The 22,754-nt window shown below is 40.5% G+C and overlaps 1 protein-coding gene across 2 annotated transcripts in view; it reads left to right on the top strand.

Moving 5' to 3' along the window:
* znrf3 (zinc and ring finger 3) overlaps nucleotides 1-22,754 on the top strand; it is a 62,858-nt gene that overhangs the window by 1,563 nt on the left and 38,541 nt on the right. The gene's annotated exons all lie outside the window — the stretch shown is intronic.

The raw sequence follows: 22,754 nt of genomic DNA, 5'->3' as shown, positions 1-22,754 counted from the left end.
ACGGTCCGCCGCTGGGAGCCTGTTATCCATGTGAACACTGACTCTGAAGTTGTGTGATTTCAGTAATACTACTAATAACGATACTACCTTAGGGATTTGCTTGAAGAAACAAATCAGATAAATACGCCTGATAAGTTTAAGACATGACATTGAAATGTTCTTGGTGTCTTGAGTGAATGATCTTGTGTGAAGATGAATAATGTTGAGACAACAAAGAGTTTGGACTTCACTACAGAAGAATGTTGTATTTTAGGGATTTTTTTTCCCCGACCATTGAAAGGTGAACCAGCAGATGTTGATATGACTGATAATTTATTTACTTAAATCTTCTATAAATAATGCATTAATACAAGGTTGTTTCCTTTTGTTGACCTTTTGTAAAGCAATCAATGCGTCCTTGCTCGTTGCTGTCCACTTCAGGACATGTCAAATATGACACAGGGGCTGAATGTTTTAACAAACGATCGGGAATTCAACCACATCTTCAGGTCAGCAGAAATTGAGCGTATCATCTGAAGTAGGAAGGGACACATCTGTGAAGTAGCTCTGGCCTGAAAGATTGTTTTGCAGTTCCACTTCCACATGCACTGCTAGTTGGCCAAATCTGAGGTTCCTGGCTGTAAAAAAAAAATCATAGCAAAAGCTTCTGCTAATCAAGGCCAATTAATGGTCTTGAAAGACAGTACCTGAAGGATAAATGATGTGAAAATCAGATTGGATAGATATTGTGTAATGTATTGTATTTATATTTTAATGATGATGGGAGTTGTGCTTATTTTGACTATTTAGTTGCATTTAAAATATTGTCGTATCATCAATTTCCTGCTTTACTTACAGTAAATGTCAGTAAAACATCAATTAATTAATCCAATAGTTGTCTAGAAACGTGACTTGGGCCACACAGTGGAAAAGTGGTTAGTGTTCTTGCCTTTGACTGGTGGTGTTGGTTGGGTTTGCATTTTGTCTGTACATTGGTCTTCTCCGGTTACTGCCGCCCACTGTCCAAAAGCATGCATAATGATCAGGTTAGCTGGACACTGAACTGACCATAGGTATGAATGTGAGGGTGACAGGTTGTTTCTGTCTGTGGCCCTGTGCTGTACACTAGGACTGCTATGATTGGCTCTAGACCCAACCAAGTTGGTTGGTTCCAGGCATCAGTTCTGTGGGAGCAAAGTTGTGTTATTATGACTTGCCGTCTGTGACATAATATAAACTGCATTTATAGCTCATGTGAACACTGAGCTTAGGGGCCTGGCTGCATAAACAACTTTGGCAAATATCAAGTTAGAGTTTGAGTTTCTGCTTTCATTTGAAGTTAGGTCATTGCTTTATGGAAGAAAAAGTCTTCTTTACTACATTGCACACACCTTAAAGAGTCTAATCTGTTCTCACAGTACATCGTTTCAAGTTCAAATGACACCCTTACTCTGTTGTAGTATTTCATCAGCACTGCACAAATACTTACATGCACAGAGTTGAGTTGGTTTTTCATCTACACACTGGACATTTTGTCTCTCTTTTTCAATTGTCAACATTCCCTGTTCTTTCCTTTTCACTGTATCAGCCACGCTGCAACATCAATTCAGCACAGGACCAACTGCACGATTGTCTTTGTATGAAATTTTGACTTTGAAAGAGAAAGGAAGCGTGGGGATCAAATTATTGGATGCTCAGCACAAAAATGGGCCCAGTTTGCACTCAGTGATGGCCATTTGGCGCCACTTTGTAACCGCACAGAACTGTCGGACCTCAGCTTTACATCGAAAACCACATCTATTTAGGTTTGCTTTCTTTGCTAACATAGATTCTGACCACTTAGAGGCGGCTTATATTTTGTGAGGCTATAATGAGTGGCAGTCTGTCTAGCAGAGCATACTATCTTGAATTTCTAACAGAATGCACTCTTCCAAAGATTTATGGAAGCTATAACAGACAGCAAATGTCAACCTAAGGACCTAAAGAATATAATTTTAAGCTATATTTTACCAACATGCAAATTCTTTGCTCGTGATGTAAAATTCCTTTTCAATCTGTTGGGAAATTACTGTGGCGTCGTAACGGATAGAGCTTTGCTCTGTAATTGGGTTGAAGAGCAATATTTAAATGCTGGTGATTTTACTTGTCCACAGTGACCTCTACAACCATTGCACGTCGACTTTCGGCTTTTAAGGTCTGAGCCCTCGACGATGAGTGAATGGGGCATTTGATTCGATGTGTCTGAGGTTTATGGGGCCTTATAGTTCACACTTCTGCTGTTTGCACAGAGCCCTCAGGGGTTTTAGCATTACCTTCTGTGTACAGTAGTAACCAGTAGGTATGGGTTCAAATACTCCTGGGCAAAGACCTAACCGCAGTCTTTGCTCATAACTCTGATCATAACAGCTGACTTTTGCTAAATCTCCAATGCTAACATCAGCTTAGCTCTGCCTGATGAGAGTGCAAAAGTGGCACTTACTGCTGGAGCCAAAAATAATAAATGAGGGTGATATATTTCTCAGTCTGCTTCCAAAAAAAGGCAGTAAGAAGGTGGGGGAGGACCTGGAGTGGAGGGTAACATCACCACCAAGCTCTTGCTACAGCTCAGAATCCCTTTTCCCACAGCTTGGTTTTTGATTGGATTGTACAATAGTGGATTAATGAATTCCCCCTTGAGTACTTTAATCTAAAATTCAGATAAATTTGAACATAGCAGACATTTCAAGGCTTTTGGATATAGTTACCTTACAAACACTTCACCAATCTTCAGTCCTGGAGGCTAGTACTCACTTCTAGTTCAAAATTTGTAATGAAAATACCAGATAATACAAATATTAGCTTTTACACAATTCCTACCCCAGTGGAGTCACCCAGGTGTGACCTCAGATAGCTGCGTTTGCAAGAGTTGACATGGATTAAAAACATGTGGTTTCTTAATGCACTGACTTGTAACCATACCCTGGTCTGTCAATCCAGTTTTGGGAACAGCCTGATAGCACAGCCAGACTACTGATTACTATGTTGTTCATCAGCTCCTTAAATTAGAACGTACGGAGGGTAATAGCAACGCCATCTGCTGTTCATCATTCTCTATTATCTCAGACACTAAATAGTTTTCCTGTTGGAGGAGTAGGTATGTTCTCTTTGTGACCAAACATCTGCCTCTGATTTTTCAGTGGCTGTCAGCTTGTGAGTGAGGAGCTGAGGTAGGGACGTGGCAGGGGCACTAGGAGGACCAGTTGGAACTCAGTGTCATTGGCCTGGACCAGTGGCTTTTTCTGACTTCCTCTCCTTGAAGACACAAAGCATCCCTTAAACTCCTCATCATAGAGAAAAGCTTATAGTCCTTCAACACCCATAAGCACTCGTACCTTTGAACCTCATCGCCATGTGCATGAAGTTCCAGTAACTATGGCTGGAGAACATCATGGTGTGGTTCTTTTAAAACCGGCCTTTTCTCCTGACTGGATATTCACAGGGAAAGTGGTGGTTTTTGAGCAAAGACAACGATGAGCTTAAATTCTAGAGCTCCTACCTTGGAGCTGGCAGGAGTTGTGTCACTCTGCATTTAGACTATAATGAGAGCTTTAGCGGTCTAAGGCATCCAGTGCGCTTTCTCACCACAGGCTGGAAACCCCAAGAGGCCATAATGGGCTGGTCTCAGACGGGAGGTGCCAGGGATCGGGCCACTCCCAGTGCCAAAGCAACAGTAGCAGTACACAAATGCTGGTTGAAAAGGTTAAAAGTGCTGCTCTTTACTTTTTTTTTCATTTATTGGCTTTGTGGTTGCAGCTGTATTTTAAGTGCTATCGTCTCTTTACCGCCACCCTTTTTCACTTTCATCTACTGGCCAAAGTAATTTGAGGCTGCATTTCTCTCCTTTTTGGACTAGATCAGACTAAACTGTTTTTTTCTCTCTCTTGCTTCACACTCCCCCACACACAAACTTGATGAAGCAGAAAAACTGTCATGTCCCCTGTATTGTTCCAGACTAAATAGCTGCGGTTGTCCACCACAATGCTTATTTTGATGAAAAGATCTATATAGTCAATCAATGTATTTTATTGATTCATTATCACTAGATAATCACAGCAGCCAGACACTCATAGTTTAAGGTGACATCGTAGTGCTTTTGCTAGGCCGCAGGTCGTCCATTGTTCCGTCACTTCTGAGGTTCCTGCCTGTCTATTTCTGTCACCTGACTTATGAGTTAATATGATACGTTTGTATTTACGAAGATACATACATATGCACAGAGAGAGTGTGGCAGGCTAGGTCATACCAGTGAGCATTTAGGTGTACTTTATTGTTTTAAAGCCAAATTTCACGAAACATTTTAGACTTGATTCAATTACAGTATTTCTGCTGCTGCTTGGTCTTCTGGGTGTCCTGATTAAGGACCAACCAGCGGTCAGTGCTGGTCGTCAGCAGCTGTCGCTCTTTCAAGTATCTTGGATTCTCTTTGGGAAACCTCATTCCCCTCTGTCACTGTCCTCCTAACCTGCTATTGATTGTCTGTCCAGGCTCATTTGTAATCAATGTCTTTGATTGCCCCTCGCTGGATACTTTGAGGAGCCTTTCTCTGAAGCTATGGTTTTGCGTTAATACTTATTGGGACATGAACTACACTACATTGTTACCATGTCATCCTATACTGTTTGTTATAACCCTGATCTTCTACTCAGGATATTTTTGATGCATGTGAGCTATGTAAAAGTCAGCAGTGAAGGTTCTGAAAGTGGGCATTTTCCCTTTTGAAGGACCCATGTGTGTGTGTGTGTGTGTGTGTGTGTGTGTGTGTGGAGGTTTGATGAGATTCCACTCCATCCACATTTTGATCCCCTGACATACAGGGTCTACAAAACAAGTGCCAGAGGGTCAAGGGTTATGAAATGACAATGGTCACGGTGGCTCATCCAGGGAGCGCCATGCTTTGTTGTTTGCAGGGAATGTGCTGACTAACTGTGAAAGGCCACAGTGCCAGCCTCCAGCTTTGTAGTCTTTTTTGCCAATAGACTAGTAAAGTAGCAGTACACACTTCACAATGTTTTTCACTTTATACCTAATACATTTTCTTATTCCTGTATTTTTTTCTTTCTGTTACTTTCAATAATTCTTATACGTCAAAAATGTGGGTATCTATCTAGCTAGCTAGCGTTCAGCGAAATAAGCGCTTTAATTATTTCTATAAAATATTTCTTATAAAGATGTCACCCGTTCTTTGTACATTGTTTTGTACGTGTATATTTCGTGGATATTCTTTCAAATTAATGTGGTGAAGGTTTTTTTTCTGACAGGCTCTGTGTCATTTATCTACCACTTGCTTTTGTTTTCTTTAATTGATTCCTACACAACAGTGGCAAAGGTCAATCACAGTGGTGTCAAATGGGGATAGATGAGTTTCAGGTGGATGCCCTGACCGTATTATCCTCCTATTGTACAGACCAGATTTCAGAGAGGGATTGTTTGGGGGGTGTCTGCAGGTTCTTCCTCTAGTAATGAGGAACATCTAGACTATAAACACAATGGGGCCAGAGGTATGATGAATTGTTCTTGCTTTGTCAGATGAGAACAAGCTGCGTTTTCTGGGTCTCCTTATTTTGGCAATGCTGCATGTTGTCTGGCCCTAAAATGAAGATGTATCACAGCGTCCTCTTACCTCCTGCTCTCGCTGAAGGTGTGCTCCAGATTCTTGAACTGAAAAATGGTTCTCCTTTCACTTGTTCTCAGCATCAGAGAGCACACCGAGTATGATGCTGTGTTTGCTGTTTGGCTTACTAAGAAACACTAGCAAAATAATATGTGTATATTTACGGAGCTACTCAAGTTACACCATAGAGTTGTATTTGAGAGAAGAATCCTTGGTACTAGCAAAAACATCTTGATAGAGACTGGAGGATATGTACTGAAAGGTTTTCTATATATTATACACTGCCTGGCCAAAAAAAAAAGTCGCCACCAAAAAAAGGGTCATACACTCTAATATTTCGTTGGACCGCCTTTAGCTTTGATTACAGCACGCATTTGCTGTGGCATTGTTTTGATAAGCTTCTGCAATGTCACAAGATTTATTTCCATCCAGTGTTGCATTAATTTTTCACCAAGATCTTGCATTGATGATGGTAGTCATCAATGCAAGATGAGAGTCTGACCGCTGTGCAAAGCCTTCTCCAGCACACCCCAAAGATTCTCAATGGGGTTAAGGTCTGGACTCTGTGGTGGCCAATCCATGTGTGAAAATGATGTCTCATGCTCCCTGAACCAGTCTTTCACAATTTGAGCCCGATGATTCCTGGCATTGCCATCTTGGAATATGCCCGTGCCATCAGGGAAGAAAAAAATCCATTGATGGAATAACCTGGTCATTCAGTATATTCAGGTAGTCAGCTGACCTCATTCTTTGAGCACATACTGTTGCTGAACATAGACCTGACCAACTGCTGCAACCCCAGATCATAACACTGCCCCCACAGGCTTGTACAGTAGGCACTAGGCATGATGGGTGCATCACTTCACCTGCCTCTCTTCTTACCCTGATGCGCCCATCACTCTGGTCCCCACTATCCTTCCAGTTTTTAATAATGCGTTGGACGGTTCTTAACCCAATTTTAGTAGTTTCTGCAATCTCCTTTGATGTTTTCTCTGCTTGATGCATGCCAATGATTTGACCCTTCTCAAACAGACTAACATCTTTTCCACGACCACGGCTGAAAGATAATTGCCCATGCAGTAATTATCCAATAGGAGGCTCCTACATATTTGCTTCGTTAAATCCAGGTGCCGACTTTTTTTTTTGGCCAGGCAGTGTATTATCTTAGAAAGCAGACAGCATAACGGCTATGCTAATGCATAGCAAACATAGCAGCCTAACTGGCGGGTTGGGCAGACATAGACTAATTCAGCAGCGTGCTACTTGGTGCTGTTTCTAAACCAAGTCTGTAGAAAGTACTAGCGTACTAGTACTAACCACTAGTACTAACCCATGTTTAAGCTAATCGTCATCCATTGCCAAATAATTAGTTTTTAGCTAAATATTTGCATTAAACTCCTTATGTGCTTCTTTTTTTGGGCTTATTCCATAACTATTTTTTGTACTTTTAAACTTCAATTAAGCTGATTTTGTGCTATCTCGATTTAAAATATATACTTCAAGTTTCTTATAATGATTAGAGAGAATCCAGATGTTTTAGATGATGTTTTGGCTAACTGTAAGCTAACCATAACTATTTGAAAAACAAATAAACTCAACCCATCAGTGACATTTTGCCTTATTTACCCTGATCTTAGGCTATTTTTTTAATTTAGCTAACTAACAAGGATGTTCTGCTACCAACATGAGCTATAATAATTCAAACCAATTCCTCTGACTGCAACTTTTATTTGAAGTATTCCACACACTGCCACTTTAAGAATTTCCATATCTTCAGTGTAACCTGCCCTGAATACCCCCCCCCCCCCCCCCCCCCCCCCGCCCCCGGCCCCACAATTTATAGTCGACAAAAGAAGGTAAATGCGATGCCATATGATTGCTGAATGTGGCATCATCAGGTGTTCCTCATACCTACCTAATCTAAACATTTCTTCGAATTTTGTAACTAATGTCGGCCAAATTTGTTATTTGCAAATATCTTTTCCTGAAATGACTGGAATTTCTTACATAATCAGCTTTATTACTAACTCCACTTTTGATTTTGTCTTTTTTGCTATCAGTACTTACGTGTGATAAATGTCGGGATATGCTAAGTCAAGTGCTCAGCTTGTGCTACCTGGCTTTATTGCTACTGCCAAATATTTGGAACATACCAACACAGTCTACACTGGCTAGCATTGACAATGTTTAGATTCCTCGTTTTGTCTCAGGACTGATGCCAAGTCCATTAGTCGTGAACCCTGTGCTTTGTGAGAAAGTCCATAAGAATAAGTACACATAAGAATGTTTATGATTATTTGTCTTTAGAGTAAAGTCATAATTTCTTATTTGATAATGCATTATTGATTTAATGAATATGGCCTCATGTGACAGCAGTGTACTTTTAGGTAAACATCAATCCTGACATTTGGAATATTTGATGCTGTTGGTAGTTAGGTTTCACAGCAGTGACTAATTCATAGACAGCAATGCTAATGTTAGCTTTCCGATGTTGCTGATGGTGATACAGGGGTTGATTTATTTATGGGACCCAGCAGGGGTCATGGAAAGGGTACATATTTATCTAAATCTATGCACATATGGAGAAAGGTCAAAAACTATGTTTTATAATTATATTAAATTAAAAACGTGTTGAGACACGTCTTTTTGTTTCACAGTTTTATCATGATATCCTTGCTGCGCCTCGAGCTGTCTGACTTTTATTTAAAGTTTTTAACCATGTAATATAATTTTTATGGGAAGCTGTTAAAAAGTATTGCAGCTTGCCACAGGTGTGAAACGAACTGGATTCCAGTTTTTAGAAGTTTCTTAGGTTGTCACCTTGTACGTTTAAAAGAAAAACCCCCCAGAAATCTACAAAGAGGGAATACTATGATGGTTTTATGATAGTTTTACTTCATTTGTATTAAATGAGAGCTTGTAGACTTCATGGATAGAAATTTATGTTTACCTTAGTTTTCACACTATTTGACTTACATTATAGTTCATTCATTAGCATTACATGGCATTAAAAAAAGGCTGAGATAAAACTTCCACATTTTCTTCTGTCTATCTATGGGACCCCTGCTGAAGGCTCAAGCTGTGTTGTCTACCTTTCTGGGCCCTGAACCCTGACCAGGGAGGGGCCTGCAGGGCTAGGTGAATAGCTGTTTGGAGTCGTGCTGCGGGTGTAAACCACATGAATGTGCTGCCTGAACTGATAGGATCAGGCAAGGCAGAGAGAGCGAGGAGGCCTCGACATGCAGCACAGTCCTGTGCGCCGACTTCAAAGGCATTGCCTGAAGGGGGACGGGGGGAGGGGGGCGGAGGAGGAATCGTGGAGGAGGTGAGGGAAGAGAGCGAGCAAGGGCCAGGCCGAGCTCTTCAAAGGCCTTTCTGACTAATGTCAGCACTGATATACAGTACCCTGGCACTCGATGATGATGTAATTGTAGACCTTCAAGCAAAATCCACTCCCATACAAATAAAGGTGGAGGTGTCTCCCGTGCACAGTTTGGAACTGTTTGCCCGCACAGGGTGACTTTCTGCTAACACTGTATTTAGATAGGCAACAGGTGGAACGCTCAACTACGTTGTACTATGTAGAGTCTGTACAGCATGTGTGTGTTACAAGAATCTGTACACATGTACTAACATTGTAATTTGTGCTAAACCAAGCATAACTGCACATCCTTTCCAAATGCTGTCTAACCATTAGGCAGCTAACTCAGTGACAGCTACCATGACAGTTTTGAGGAAAACAATCAGTTGTAACGCTCTGTACGCACATTAGTGTCACCCTGTTGTTGTTTTCTTACTAACCAATGCAGATGCAAACGTCTGAAATGAAACACTCCCCACCTTTGTTTTCCGTGTGTACACTCCTTTGGTGTACAATTAAGAGCACACAATTCCACTTTTATTTATTTGCGGTTCATGCGGAGGTCAGCCTTTCAACTCCCGCATCCTGGGTAAAACCCGGAAGTGGCTGCTGCAGCACGGTCCTTTTGTTGCTGATTCTGCTGCTGTGTTTCCACGTAGTACATAGCAATTTATGACTATCACAGGACCACGCTGCAAGTAGCCTTTGCCAAACAGTGGAAGACAAAAACACAATTCATACTCATGACTCCATTTAGTATAGCAAATGACTGTGCTCCTTATCAGCTCACCTTTTGACTCTGCCTGTCTGCTAATCTTGTCAGCTGCAGAATGTCAATAAATAATGGAAAATACACAGAACCAATTGTTGCTTTTACTACTGTCCTTTCATTGCTATGTCTGAATTAACCTCCGTGTGCACTTTTGTTTGAATAATAGCCCGTGAACACAGTGAATGTTCTCTCACATGCTTAGACGTAAACAATAGTTTGAGGTACAATCACCCAAAAATGTGACCACCATTTGGTATCACTAAGTCCTACATCATGTACCTTTTTATAAAAATTACTGCACAGGCAATCCTCCACCCTCAGCAGTTGTGTTAATTCTTTTTTTTTTAATGTCTTAGGTGAGTGAAGTTGGCAATGATTTTGATTTATTAGTCCACAGACGGTTTTGTTTTGTGCTCCATCTGCTTCAGATAAGCCTGTGAGCCTTTTAATTAACCTTTTAATTACGCTGTATTAAAATGGTAAAACCTGTCCTGCGAAAGTACATTAGCTATTATTGTCATAAACAGTACCTGTTTCTATACCAATAAAAGAGGGTAACTAGTTTATGTAGTATCATGAACAAAGGCTAAACTAACACACAGTGTCATCAACAGTAATTGTGTCAACACTGGCACAGGCTAAACATTAGCTTCCCCTCTGTGGGCCAGAGGAAGTCATTAATGATATTGCTCCGACGGCTCACCTAACTTTCTTGAAATTCTATGCTCTTCAGATTAGTTGAGGTAAATCTACAGCTGACTGAATAGATGTTCAGGACAATGGCTCCACCCCAGTTTTGAAAGCAAATCTTGCTGTTCTATCCAGCATCAAGCAGCGCAGTAATGGCTAAAATCTACTAATGCTATGAAGCTATATTTTCAGTTTCACTTTTGCATATTTTTCTTGACTTTTGTTCCGCATGAATAATTCCAACATTTGACCCAGAGGTAATGTCTCTGTTATTGGTGTAGAACCCCAGGGTTCACCTCCTGGGCAAGATCGAATCCCAGTTAGGGAGGTTGGTACCTTCCAGTGGACTCACCACCTGCAGGAAGGAATCAACCTGTTATTTGTCTTTGTTAGCGCAATATACAGTCAAATTGACTGTACCTATTTATCTATTTAACGAGATGGAACAGTGTCTGACAGTCCTAATTAAAATGTTAATACTAAGTTTACACTTTCATTTAGTCAAATTGATTCGACATTCTAACATGCAAACCCTGAATGCCTGCAACCTGATCTCAGTGGATCAGAGTAATTTGGACTCCAAGTGAAAAGGTCAGTCCAATTACCATACTTCTGGCCATATGTGTCAATTTCTGTCTCTTTGCGGTCCGTCTATTGACCACTCCTTAACTCTGCGCATGTGTTGTCCGAGGACAAATGTCAACCTGTTTTCGTCTGCGTACATTTTTTTTCTCACTTTTACTAGACTCTCCTGATCACCGCCACTGTACTGTGTTCATTTAGACCTATTTTTAAAATAATTTAGGAGACTTTTGGCAGAATTTGTCCAAACAGACGGGGCTCAGTAATGATACCTTGTGCATGGTCGTTTTATGGCATTCAGTTTGTTAGAATGCTGTTTTGAAAGAAACAAGAGATCAAGAAGAAAAATAGGAATGTTGACAATGACAGGACAAAAAAGGGGCAGATACAGCCTTTTGCTTTCTGTCTGCATCCCACAGGCATGTGACAGAGTCCAACTGTCACTGCCGGGGTGGCATGTGGCCCTCAGGCATTTGCAAAGACAACTTGGGAAATGTTGGTCTGGGATTGTGGCCTCATAAAAAGGTGGAAGACAACATTCATACGAGACTTGCATTTGTTTACATAGTAACATTTTGTCTAAAAACTAGGCTAAAATGCAATAAAATAATGTATCTTTAGGATAATTTTATAATTGGAGGATTGGATGGATGATGTCACGTTTGGCAAGTACCCACACATAAATGTGTGCCAATTAGGGCTGATGTAATTAATGCATTAATTGCATTTATTTGAGAAGATTACTCTGATTAAAATATTTATACGCATACAGAAAGACGCACAATTTATTTCAAATCATTCCATTTTCCTGCAACTTATAATGGCTTTTTTTTTTTCTTCATCGAAGACTTACAGCGTCAACAGTCTTCCTTTCTAAGATGAAAATCAAACGAAAACAATACAGGATGTTATGTGGGGCTGAATGTGGATAAGAAAATATATTTCTGCATCTGGCAACTAATAAAGGCTAAACAAAAAAATCCTGCATGGACCAAGTCCAATCATCTTTCTCTCTCTCCGTCTGTCTCTTTTTATACAGTATCTTTATATGTATATACAGTATATATTTCTTTTTTTTGCCTAGAAGCAAAGATTATGACAATTGTGATTTAAAGTCAAAGCTTTGCTCTGGAGCTTTTGTCCTTTTTTAAATTAGATTTTAGACCACAGTTGTATCAAAACCATCAGAGGAAACGCACACAGGAAAGCCTTTATTTGGCTTCTTTTGGTTTTCACATAAAAGTTTCGACAATTCCTGTCCAACAGATATGACTCCAGTGCCGGCTCTAAAGTTTTATCTCTTTTCTGTTTGATTTAGTTTTACAACAGACCGTCCTCTATGCCTTAAACCATGTTCTCTTGGCAGCCGCATGCAGCACATGTGGGTCAATCTTTCTGCAGCATTGCTCCGGGCTAAACTCATGGACAGATAATTTGGTAACCTACCCATGCATACATTTGTCATAATTATTGTTTTTCAGAAACTACAGTTAGAATTGCCTGGCAACAGGAAAGCTTCGAAGTTTAAATAAGTGTGTGGTATTGAGCTTTAAATTTGTGGAGAACGGCTGTTTTCTGTTTTTTTTTTTTTTTCTCAGTTCTTGTGTTCTAAACTACGTCCTCTCTGTCTTTGTGGTGGATGTATTTATAGCCCTGGTTGTCATGGTGTGTTTATTCTCTCCTGACTTGGCAGAGAGGTGAGAAAACCTGTGGATGTACATCATATTATCTTTGCAGATGATAAAAATCCATCCACCAAACAATTTTAGTAACATTTAATTCCTTATGCTACATTTATTTGTCTTGATGGGAACACTACACTTTTGGCTAGATTTGGCCGCCACTAATTAACAATGAACTTTAACCTTCATACTTTGGCATAAGGAAAATTGATTAATTCATCAAAGTGCATTCATTCACTACTACCGATGACTAAAGTGTTGAGAGTGTTACTTTTTAAAAGTAATTAGTTATACTGACTAGTTTCTTCTCCCAAAAGTAACTCAGTAGTAGCGTAATTACTTCACTATAAAAGTAACTATTGCTTAACTTAAAAAAGTGGGGTTCACACAATATTTTTAAATATTTATTGCTACAGACAACAACTGGTACATACTGGGACAACTGGTACAACATGCTGTGCTTCAAGTATTTTCAACATGATGGAAAACAAAGAGTTTAACCATGAAGTTATTTAACAGTGTGGTGTAAATTAAATTATTCAAATTTCACACAACTGGGATACATACCACACTTTAAGTATATTTTTAAAACCTGGAGTAGAAAAATCCAACTTTGACTACTTGTACGACGTGGCACTGTATCTCTGTTAGTGGAGCTCATGTTAGCCACACCTGTTCCATTATCATTGTCAACAGTGTCAAAAACTGTGTATACGGTCGCTTGTTTTGTAGTAGCGTGTGCGGTTGAATGTTCACAGAACATTGAATGTGTTAACGATGCCTTCAGAGCATCTGCACCGCATGCCGACCTGTCTGGTGTGGCTGGGTTGGGCAAATGAGTAAGATGCACAAATTATATCTGTGGTTGCTCTAATATTTTGAGTCAATGAAAACATTGTTCTTTGGAAGATGATCAATGTATATATGCAAATCTCGTACTGCTATGCTATGCTCTCACTACTTCCAGTGTAGGGTCCAGGAAAATTGTTAGAAAGCATGTAGAGTTTAAAAAGTCCAGTAGAAAACCATAACCAGTGTAGGACTGCAAAAGTATTTTGACTCCTAACTGCAGTATGTTATTATGAAAAACAAATGTTGTGTTATTTACACTTAACATTACTTGAGCAACATGTTTATATGTTTCCAGTTCAGTCAGACTAGTGCAACAATTTCCTTCATTTCTCTTTTACTCTCTGTCCCACTCTGTAAAGCATGGGAGAGAAATGGGGGAGGGAGGGTATAGATGTGAGACCACACATGCTGTGTCAATGTTTGCAGGAATAATTAGAGACAATGTGAGCCAGCAGCAGAAGGAGTGCAGTAACCAGAACTCACTTTGTTCTGCTCTGGCTGCAGCACAAAAGGCATTCACAAATGCACAGATCTGTGAGCTCTGAGCAGAAGGGACTGCACTTTCAGCCAGCATGTTGCAAGGATCAGGAGATCACCAGGAATGCTTGGGTGGTGGTGATGACAGGCCGGGGGGCTTTTATGCACCGCCTAAACATCCTAGCCATCACCAAAAATATCCCTAGGCCTTGTTGCCCTTCCTGTAGGACCAACACATGGCCCTGGCATCGAGGGCCCTCTTTCACTTGAGGATATCCGGTCGCTGGTTATGAAAAGAGCCAATGGATTCTAGACACAAATAGTAGAGCTGGACTCAGGGGTGACTTTCAGTGTAGACGGACAACTGTTGGATTAGCAAGGCACTTTGCATTATCTCTGAGCCAATCGGAAGAAGCATTTGCCGCACGACAAGTGTATTTGGCAATAGGTAGGCTAACAGATCTCTGAATATCATAATATATTTTCCAGTGCTGCTTGACTTCACGTGTACATAGCACAGAAGAATCCACAGTTAGACTAAAGTTCGCATTGAGGTAGAAACACTTTAACATAACATATAGGGGTCTGAAAAATCTGAGCGTATGTCTTGCTATTCGTGAACAATGTATGCTAAATGTCCCCTAAGCCCTGGGTGTTTATCATGGCTAGAGCAAAGTGACCTATTGCTGTGCTCACACCCCTCGTTGGACCAACTGGTTTGTCCCCTCTGATATCTGTCTTGAAAGGGGACACCGCTATGAGATGCATACATCCTCATCGAGGTCGAGAGTCATTGTAGCACCTGTCCTCTCCACTCTTATCCCATGTCAACAGCTCAGATTTATTTACATTCACTCTTGTTTTCCAGTGAACGGAAAAGTCAGTGACACAGGAATGGTTTGTTACTCTTCCTGGGTGGATACAACAACAGCAAAGCTGGCAAAAGTTGGGAATTTAAATTTGAATTTGAGTTCTAATTACAAAAAATTACAGTGTACAGGGACCAGGATTTGAACCTGACACTTTTCTTAGAATTTCTTAGAAACTTAGAAAGAAGGTTGCTAGAAGACTCTCTCTTATTTTTGCATACAGAAGTTTTCTTTTTTTTTTCTAACTGTTCTGGTGGCTGTAACTCAGAAGATATTACAGTTGCCTCACAGCCGGTGGGTTGCTGAGTCAATTCTTGACTTAGTAGGTTATATGCTGCTCTCCTGGCAACCGTGCTATCAGTAGCTGGATGGTAGAACCTGCCTTTTAAAGTACTTGTGAGTCATCATCAACATAGTGAGATCTTCTTGTCTCTTGATTTTTTTTTTTGCCTTTAACCTGCTGCTTCCCACTGAGCTGATGATCTGTTCTTTTCTTCCATATGGTGTGTTCTTCAGTGCAGCTTGTGTTTCTTCTTATCTGCACTTCTTTTATCAGTGGCCACTACACATGTCTGATAGAGAACAGGCGGGGCTGGCAGGTGAGGGTGATGGGGAGGGTAGGAGGAGAGGTAGCTTGATGAAATCAGTCAATGAGGCTTTTGCCAAGTTCACTAACCCTCACTGGTCAGAGGAGAGTTTGATCAGCAGATATAGGAGCTCACATTTTTACCTCATTTTATGCAAAGCCTGATGTGCATCATTCAGAGGTTAGAACACAAAATTGACAATTGACAAATATTAAAAAAATGTCTATGGTTTCACCAACAATAAACTGAAACAAGAAATCTAAGTTTTTTTTTGTTTTATTACCAGAGTATTTGTTGAAATACAGGCAAACTCTTGTGTATTATGGTGTATTGATGCCACCTACCAGGCTGCACTCTGGGCATTGGTGGAACCGCTTCACTTTTTACAAATGATTTTGTCTGTAACTAATTCCTCGAAACATGTTTTAATGTCCTGGCCCTACTTCGTGGGTTTTATTTATTTATTTTTTCCGCTCAAACTCTGTTCCATGTATTGTTTAAGATGCAGAGCTAGGGTGCATGATTCTTATCATTGCTCTGGATATTCTGAAAAGTCATGACACTATTTTATCCAGCATTCTTTGGAACTTCTAGTATCTAGTATATGTGCAGTGTTATATGCGGTCCTCACTTCACAAGACAGAGCTTGACATAAGGAGAACAAAGAGCAGGGATGGTGGTGAGAGAACGGAGGGTAAACCAAATAACGGTCTCACAAAAGCCTTAAATGATATCGCTGATAAATATCTGGATGCTTGGGATGCTTTGGAGTCCTGCTGTACACTTTTGGCTTTGTCTTTGCAAGGATGAATAGAGGCCTCTGTGGTAGTGTTGACAGGCTTCTCCAGGCTGAGTCCTGGCAGGCTGGCAGATTAGGTACAGGAGGTTGGGAGTCTTGAGCTTTCTCATAGGGGTAGGATTCTGACAAGAGATGCTGGCTGTCATACTTCTCCGTACAAAGCCTTTTTGTTTTCTGCTTACATTAACAGCCCTTGTTATTGTAACCTGCTGGGTTCACCAAAACCCACAGATTTTGATGTGAACTAGCTTCATTCCTGCCATTGTTTGAACTTGATTTTCCATTAATCAAATAAAATGTACGTTGTTTTCTGCAAAACCGCACTGCGACATCTAGCACACATTGCTGCATAGGGACCCTAACAGAGTAAGCTAGCTGTTTCGTACATGTTTGATTAATTATTAACACAACACGAAACAACAGTAAATGCTCCCAAGGACATAGACTTACACACGTCATGCATGAAGAGTGGGATCTCTCCAAGACCCTTCACATGCCCTCCAAGTTTATCCTGATCGCTCCTCTTGAAGATTCACACAGCCTCTTTGATCTGAATGTTGCTCTCCCAGCTGGGAGGCCAGGGGAAGTGAGAGAGAGCCTCTTTAGTCTCCCATTTCAAGTCACACATTCTTTCCTTAAGGACCGAGAGGTCCTGACCCTCAGTTGCAATGGAATTTCATATGCAAAAATAGGCCAGACTTGCCGGGCTAGTTAAATGTGCACTCATCCACTTCAAGCATCATCCTTGGCTCCTCAGAATTGGGATTTCATCTTCAACACGTCATTTTGAGGCATGTGTTTATTTTAGCTAAGGTCAGGACAATTGCGGGACTGGCCCAACTTTTCATCTTCTTCTGTCCTTTTTTATTTTATTGTTTCATTAATGGTGGATTGCCTCTACATGTGGCCCAGTGATTGATTGGACTGTACACAGTCGATTCGGCAGGGATTGTCTCTAGATTGGTTGGATAGGTTTTAGACAGCCAAGATGTATAGAGAATTAATAAGTAGTTTCCTACAATTCTACCTGGGCTTAAATTCCCAAACCTAAAAGAACATAAGGAAGGATCAGGAAACACATCCAACCACAATATAGCACAACATTTCTGTGCTGATAGCAGCAATGATGACCCCTAATGGAAGTAAAAAGTCAGAAGCATCTCTTATTGGGGTCTTAAGTTAATTCCCAGCAGATGGTTTTAAAAACTAATTTTAAACTAAGATGCTGAATATAGATTGTTTACTGGATGTTTGTGTCACAGAGAAAAGGGGTTTTCCTTCATGACGGTACCATCGTATCGCTTCCCAATTTTCTTTTTTTTTGTCTTTAGAGGAAACTTTTTTCCTTGCAGAAAGTGCCCTGTAACCTGCTGCCTTCTTAGATACAGAGCCAAATGTCCTAGAGGTTACAGCCCACTAAGTGGTTCCTTGTTTCTAATAAAAAACAAATCAAATAACACAGATCCCTAGAGGTTCAGAACACTTGAGTCATAAACTTTGGGCAGATTACTTTTCAAATATCCCCAAACAAAGGCATGGATGTGGGAGGGATGTTTGGCTTTGATTATATATTTTATAGGCCACAAAAAACTGGGAAGAGTTGTGTGGGGTTCAGGGGAAAAGTCTGACTAACAGTCCTTTCGGCTGTGAAATTACCTCATATTTAATAATTGGCTTGTACTTTTTCAAAGTGGTCCTGGTTTCATTGAATGCAGGAATTCTTCTATATTAAGGTGGTTCGGTGTGTAAGTCCTTTAGGGCCACTCACCCCCCTGGGTCTGCTTAGTCCTAACCATCAGGCTTGTTACCCTAATTCTTTTCTCTGCTACATTGGCCCCTAGCTTCGGCAGTGTGACCAAAGAGACCAGGAGTAACAATACTGTGTTTGTCCTCGGTTCTACAATCAAACATTAACTTTTAAATATCCCATATAAACAAATATCAGGAGGAGGTTTGGAGACTCCGCATCGTAAAGATTCTTGTGTGATTAAAAGTTATCAGTTTTATTTGTTTATAATTTGTATTTCTATAAAAGGTGGTCCCTTAGTGGTAAACTCACCACAGTTTATTTCATGTGCCAACGTAACAAATAAGCTGACGTTCAGTAGATATGTCTGGGTTGATTGGCAAGAAATGCTATAAGGGCTTTTTTTGGGGGGGATGTTTGATTAGTGAATAATTGAGTGCATCCTTAAATATTTTAGTTGTTATTGTGGTTTTAGAACCAGTACCAGCTTTCAGAAGATAGGGTTGTAGAGGATGAAGTCTGCCTGCTACAGGTAAACACATTTTCTGCATGACAAGATTACGGGATGTTAGTTTTCTTATGCCAATTTCACAGCGGTTCACACAACTTATACTAGTTTCATAATACAGTTCCCTTTTTTCACAGGCAGGTATGCAAAATCATTTGAACTTTGGGAAATCAAAACATTTCACACATTTTAAGCAACATAATGTAAAGCATATCCTGTTCCACGGTGGAATGTATGAAATCCACAGACTCTGGCCTGGGGCGATTGTGTGGTTGGAGATGAGAAGGATTGAATAGCCAGGTGACATTAATCCACACCCAGACCACTGGTCCATGTCACCCTGAGGTGAATAGTAAAATGATCCTCATGCAAAACAACTTTTATGGAGCTGAAGAAAGTTAGGTCGGTTCTGGAAAAAAAAACTGCTGCTGAAACTTAAACATTAAGTTTGTAGAGTTTTTCTGTCTTTGTTTAGTACAAAGTTGTGCTTAAACATTAGAAAATAATATTTTCAATCCCACAAATCACACTTTAATATTATAACATCTATTGTGAGTTCATCATTCCATTATATTCCACTATCATGCCCAGGCCTTGACTTGGCCCAGCACCTGGCTGCCTTGTATCTCCGCCCACTGATGGAGCCACCCATTGAAACAACCTCACTGTCGTTGCAGCCCCTCCCAAATAGTGCAGACACTTACAATAGCTTTGCTCGCCCGAGTTCCAATAACAGTGTTTGTCCGATCACTGCGGCCCCACCCGTCTTTTTATTGGTGTTTGACAGGACAGTAAGTGTGTGAAGGTCCTGTTTTTGAACATCTTAACGGAAGTGTGGCCATATACTTTTAAAAACCTTTAATTGTAGAAAAGCTTGAACTTCAAGAGTTTATGCCTAGCAATTAGGATACTGTAAGTACAGGTTGAATAAAACGAGTTGCTGGTTTGTGGTGGAATCCTCAGGACACACTATTGAAGCAATACCTGATCCACCAATAAACAGACAAAAAGATAAGCTCTGTGTATAAAAATAAAATAAAAGGTCAAACACATCTTCCGTGTCGCACTCACGCAAACACCAAGTACCACTACTTGGAAACAACAAAGCTCATGAGTATTGTAGTTCTCAAAGTAATCACCAAACGGGAGTACATTTATTTAGTTGTTTAGATAGCAGGGAGAAGAAGAATATGTGACACCTGTTCAACGTCAATTCCAATACAGAAAATCCCAAATCAAATCCAACAAGTAACATGAAATTGATGGATAAAAAATATATATATACATTTTTATACACACCTTAAAACCACCATTAACAGAGTTTTGCTTAAATCCCTTTATATCCATGCCATAACCTCCAAGTAATCTGGGAGTGCACCTCTATAGGGTCTGGCCAAGAGCTGGACACTTGATGAAGACATTATTGGAGCAGTGCGTCCTCCTCTCCTGGGCAACCAGGCCCCTTTGGTTTTTACCCCTCAACATTTGATCAGCCAGTCTTCTTTTTCTCCATCAACATGTGATTGAATCGTGCTCAATGCATGGTTGTATTGCTGCTATCTAGCTCTCCTGCGGTGTTCAAACGTAGTCTGCCATCTTAATAGGTTCATCATCCTTATCAAATCTGAAGTTCAAGGAATACTAACGTTAGTTTTCCAGTTAATTATAGAATACAATTCCAGAAAAAACTCTAAAAGTAACTTAAAATCAACACTATCAAAACAGCTTTCATCACTTTATTCAATTCCTGTGATCGGTGGAGTTAAACACAAATGACAAAGGGTGTTTTTTTTTTCTGGTTTAAGTATTGATCATAGACCATTTTGAAGAGTCTGTCGATTGTTTAAAGAAGACCGCTGGAATTTCATTTTATTTACACCAAAAATGTCCAATAACAACTCGCCAACCACATCCTCGCTAAATATATCTTTACTGTAGGACATTTTCCTTCTCCTTCTGGACCAGGCTGTCACTAAATATGGTTATTTTGATCATGATGACAGAGTAGGTTCCTTTGACATTGGCCTCAGTGAAGTGTTAAGGGTTTTAGGAAATGTAGAAAAACACAGATACAGATAGATACAACGATGGGCTACTGTCAGTTGTGGAAGAAGATTCAAGAAAAGAAATCCCAGCCTTGGCACTCACACACAGACTCTCTGTGCATTGCAGCACACAAAAGAAACCTGTAACGCCTTCAGATTCCTTCTAGTCGAGTATCAAAGACATGCTTTGCCTTACAAAAACAGACTGGTGGGCAGGATTGGACCGGAGGAGCCAGTGAACCCAGCACTGGCTCTGTTGTGTGCTGCAAGTAAATCTTTCAAATAGTTTTTTTTTCTCCTCTTCAATTTCTTTGCCCCTTCTTCTTCTCTCTCTTTGGGAATATCACTAACATTATGAACTATTAAACAGAGAAGACGTGTCCAACCTGATCACTGGTCATCTCGAGGACAGAGGAGAGGCTCAGACCACACATGCAGAGACACTGCCTTAGTGGTGGGGTAATCCAGTTTGATGGATGTAGTGTGGAATGAAGTACATTTCTTTACCTCGGAAATGATGAATAACTATGAATCTGAAAGTGAATGGTTATTTGTCGATGAAAAACCTTATGACCTTTAGCAGTAGATGATAGATGGATGGGCATAGGAAAGTTGTTTGTCTTTATCTTACTTATTTTCCATTAACAAATTCTTTATGTCACATTGTACTGTGGGGAAATAGAATTTCATACAATTTGAGTGAAAAATAAAGATTTTTATTATATAATTAGAATAATCTAACAGTTTCTGTGGACTTTGGAGGAAATGCACCTATATCTCCACCTCTGGATAAGGTATATCTTTTTTACAGACCATATCTCAATGTACATTGATGTTTCCATTCTCACCAAACCATCGCAACGTTGTTACCAAGCATATAGAAGCCTTATATTTCAAATTATTGTCTTCTCTTGGTGCACACTTTATTTGATGCTGCTTTACATGTTGGAGTATTAACAAAGAAACAGAACCAGACTTGATAATTGTTCAACCAAACTATATCCCAATAATTATCTTAGAACTTAATGTTAGAAGCTGAATCATCCCTCTCCTGTTACCATCTAACCTCCACCAACCCAGCTGTGAACCTGCATTACTCCGAAAAAAAAAAAAAAAGCTCATTGCCCTGTTTATTCACATTTCCTTTAGGATATCATTAGCTCCTTGGAAGGTGCTCAGCTCCAGGATCAAGTCCCTCATCCATTTTCCCCTCCAGGTTGTCATGAAAGGTGATCAGGCAGCCATTCACAGAAACAAGAGTGAGCAAAAGAAAGGGGGGGGCGGGGGTGGCTGGGGGCAGGGAGCATACACAGATGAGCCACGAAAGGAGTGGGGAGTGTGTCCCAGGCCAGTGCTGTATGCTTGATTTTCACAACGTAAATCAATCTCTCCAGTCGCACCCCTCCACTTATACTTCCATGTTTTTCTTAAAGGTCGACACATTTGGGACTAAACCACAAGGTTAATCATGGGTGACGCTAATCACATTCCACAGGTGCTTTTACAGTGCCCCTGTTTTTATTCCCTTTCCCTGAGCATGACCTTAGCCTTTAAACCCGGAAGTGATGTAGGTGAGCACTTCCCCTGGTGTAGCCATAGCCCCCAGTAAGTGTTTCCTAAAGAAAACAAGTCAGAGGCGGCCGTAATCTGAAACCAGTGCTAATGCTGGCTGCCTCTCCACTTTGCCTCCCTCCCTTCTCAAACTCTGTGGTCAGAGTGAAAGCTGAGGTGAGGAGGAAGGGTGGTTAGAGGAGGGGCGGGGGGGGGTGCCTTTGACAACACCAAACCCACAGTTTTAGTGTGTGAACATGTCGATGTACTGTAAGTCCTGTTCACATTCCTCTCAACTCTTACTGGCGGCGAGCTACAGTCCTGGGCAAACACACTGAGCAGCTCCAGACGGGTCTCTGGCGATTGAGTCTAGACTCTCCAGGTCCATACAGACAACACAACGAGCGTCCAAAACGGTTTGTTTGTGCAGTTGTAATGTAGAAGGTCATTCACTGTGTCAGGTGTGTCAGGATGAAATGAACCTGACCTTTGCAAAATATGTCTGCCTTCAAAACTGACGGACAACTGGGGTTGATGTCCTCTCTATAAATACATATTATAGAGAGTCTACATGTTTGGCTTGTTGCTTGGTTATGATGTCTT

The sequence above is a fragment of the Cynoglossus semilaevis genome, chromosome Z (assembly GCF_000523025.1).
Source record: "Cynoglossus semilaevis isolate Cse_v1.0 chromosome Z, Cse_v1.0, whole genome shotgun sequence".
Classification (NCBI taxonomy): Eukaryota; Metazoa; Chordata; class Actinopteri; order Pleuronectiformes; family Cynoglossidae; genus Cynoglossus; species Cynoglossus semilaevis.
Note: the sequence above shows the minus strand (reverse complement) of the source record. Positions and strands in the feature narration are given on the sequence as shown.